Source organism: Centruroides sculpturatus, unplaced genomic scaffold (genome assembly GCF_000671375.1).
Source record: "Centruroides sculpturatus isolate CEXI.00-Female unplaced genomic scaffold, Cexi_2.0 scaffold2339, whole genome shotgun sequence".
NCBI classification, from domain to species: Eukaryota; Metazoa; Arthropoda; class Arachnida; order Scorpiones; family Buthidae; genus Centruroides; species Centruroides sculpturatus.
The window spans coordinates 25459-28694 of NW_019386495.1; the positions used below are offsets into that span (position 1 = coordinate 25459).

Here is a 3236-nt window from a genome sequence, read left to right on the forward strand (position 1 = left end):
TCTGGCCAGAAATTCCTCCCGACTCCACAGGGGGTTAAAATGCGGGAGTCTGAGTTTTTACGACTCCCGAAAATTTATTATATATTTATTAATTTTTAAAAATCTTTTATTTTGTAGTAATTCATTTATTTTAAATACAAAATACATATTTAATAAATTAAATTGGTGTAGTGTTCTTTGTAGTATTTGTGTTTAGTAGTAAAATTATTTTGACCCAATTGAATTTAAATATTTTGGATCATTCCTTTATCATCCCTGCTCTAAATAAGTACTTGATTTTTCTGAATGAACCAGACTAATTCATCAAAGTTCATATTTTTCTTTCTGAACAAGGGGCTGAAGTAGCGCTAGATCGCACACTTTTTAATTGAATTAACTATTCTGGAAGGGTAAAATTGAAGTGCAAATGCTGTCGAATATATGTAGATGTAGAATTTTATCGCCCGATTTCTCCTCTTATTAAATATTTAAAAATTAATTTTTTATACAAATAAATATTAAAAATACTAACTATGAAAGCGGTTTTTTTAAAGCTCCGATGATCCATAAAACAGACAAGTGTAAATAACAAGATGAATTTATTACCAAAAGTTAGGTACAAACATTGTTATTTTTCGGCATAATCACCGTGAAGATTGGGGCATTTGTCATATCTGTGGACGAGTTTTTCCATCCCCTTATCATATAATGTTTCCCAATTGTCAATTGGCACTCCAAGTGTGAAACTTATTTACCATATTCCAGCTTCCGTTACAAGGTCTGATGTCTTCCATCGTACGTAACTATTGGAGGGTCCAATCTGCCTGTACACTTGAAAAGAAATTGTAAGTACAAACTTCCTAGAGAATTTTAATGCTATGATGCAAGACTTTCAACCAGAGTGTTTGATGTCATTGAATCTTTCTGCAGGAGGTCGAGCCTTGTAGCTAATCATTTCTGAAGTTTGTCAATTTATTAGTGCTGACCTAAAATATTGCACACTTCCAATGGTAAATAGACATCTTTGTTATTATTTCCCACATTTAAACAAGGAAAATTAGGATATATTAATGGTTTATATTGGAGACCGAAAATATTCTGATACCAAATAAAGAGCTTCCTTATTAATTCTTCTCATAAAAATGTTAGCATTATCTCTTGTTATGTGTCTAACTTTGTACTGTATTTTCGTTTACAAGGGAAAGCGGTTACTCCAACTTTTAAATTTATTCTTTTTCTTAGAGTTTTTCTTTCAGTATCTGAGACATCTCATCTGTCCTGCAGCCAACTTAACGTTTTCGTTAAGTTTTCGTAAACATAAACTCAACGGAGCAGCTTCTATAAAAATGCCGTTGCCGATTTATCAATGTTTAACATGGGCGTCCATTGACACAGCTGCATGCTTTGATGATGACCAAACCAAGTTTCCCTCCACCTAATAGAGGAACTTCATCCACGTGAGGCTTTATGAAAAAAGTTCTAACTGGAATCAAATGTAGAGCAGAACCGTGTCTTAGTATGGTCTCTGACAATCATTCCCATAATAATACTTTCACTGCATCTATCTATTAACAACTCATGTAATGGTTCTAAACTAATTGAATTGTCATCTAACCTTTTATTTTTATGTAAGGGATGACGATGGAGGTAGAGGACGCGAACGAGGTCGAGGTCATGAACCTCAGTATTACATCCCATTTAGAGGCAGAAAAGAGTCACGTCCCCCAGCAACAAGACAAGAGCTGTCTATCCTGTTAATATATAAAATAATTAAACCTGTCATCCTTTTTTTCGGGATTAAAAATCAATCAATCTTAGCCCTTACAGAAAATATTTTTGTGTCTTATCGGTAACGGTTTTCAGGTGTACAAGTTTTTCGTGCCATCAAATACTGGTCTAATATTTCGAAATACAGCAATTTCACGAATAATAATTTTTTCAATAACTCTTCTCTTCAATTTAGTGTTTTGACATTATCCTTTTATGTGTAGTTTTACTTTCAATACCACTCTTCTACTGAGCAGAAAATTTTGAATTTCCACATCATAATGATACAATTCTCCGTGTAGTAATATCGATTGGAAAATAATTCGCTAGTAAATTCATCTTTTTACCCTTAATGCCAATGTCCGGTCTTTTAGCAAAGTTATGCTTTGTAGATCCAGTATAGGTTCTCAAAACCCAGTCTCTTCATTGCAGTCGAAATAATATCTACAGTACTGCACTTTTTGACTGAGATACAGAAGCAAGAGGCATGGCTGAACACGACTGCCCACCTATGTTCGATCAGAGCGATACCTAAAAATCAATATATTTTACTAAATTACACTTGCAAATATAATATTTTTACAACGATTATCTTGTAACTTACCTTTATATAAGTTACAAGATAATTGTAACTTATATATAAACTTACCTCAACAGGTGTAATTCTTGCAGCTGCTCTACTGGTCGTTGCTCTTTAATCTTCTGCTGGTATCAAGAATGTAATTGTTGTCTACGTCAAAATTCTCCACCATGTTGAAAATCATGAAACTGAGCTCCACCTTGCATACATGAATATTATTTGGGAATTAGAGCAAACAGATTATTCATATAAATTTTAAATTACGTTACGTTAACATAAAACGTACAACTATTTTAAAGCAAGAGTATGGATGTTTTAGGGCAAAACATTTTTATATCATTCAGAACTAACTGGCATAAGTATGCATTTATAACCTATCAACTTATTTTTACATCTGTTAAATTACTTATGTTCTTGCTACACTCACCAAGAGCAGTTCTATTTGCTGCTGTACTAGTTGGATCTTTCATAGTGTCTTGATGCTGGGGGACGTGACTCTTCTGCCTCTAAGTGGGATGTCATACTAAGGTTCGTAACCTCTACCTTGACCTCGTTCGCATCTTCTACCTCCATCGCCATCTCCTACATAAAAATATTACTTTTTATATAAACGTAAAACAAATTTATTGGCACTTCTACCAAAAATACTGATGCGGTAGTTTAACATTTTTCAAGCTGAAATAATTATACGTTAATCACTTACGATTTAAAAACAGCAATATTAAGTCGCAAAGAATAAAAATAAAAATAGTAAACTATATTTGCGTACAAATATTAGTCAATACTTTAATTATGGCTCTCTGGAGTTCTTCCAAATTAAAAACTTTCCTCACATTCTACCTTTCTTCTACTTTCTAATCTTCCGCTCGACAGTTCCATTAAAACATCTATTCATGCAAAATTTCAATAA

The 3236-nt window shown here is 33.0% G+C and overlaps 1 long non-coding RNA gene across 1 annotated transcript; it reads right to left on the minus strand.

Annotated features, from left to right (window-relative positions):
* Window positions 1-204: 204 nt before the first annotated feature.
* On the minus strand, window positions 205-3021 carry LOC111615150. Its single transcript, XR_002755031.1, has 3 exons — window positions 2754-3021; window positions 2396-2525; window positions 205-2277 (listed from the first exon to the last, which is right to left on the minus strand). It is a non-coding gene; the product is annotated as an uncharacterized LOC111615150 (long non-coding RNA).
* Between the last annotated feature and the right edge of the window lie 215 nt (window positions 3022-3236).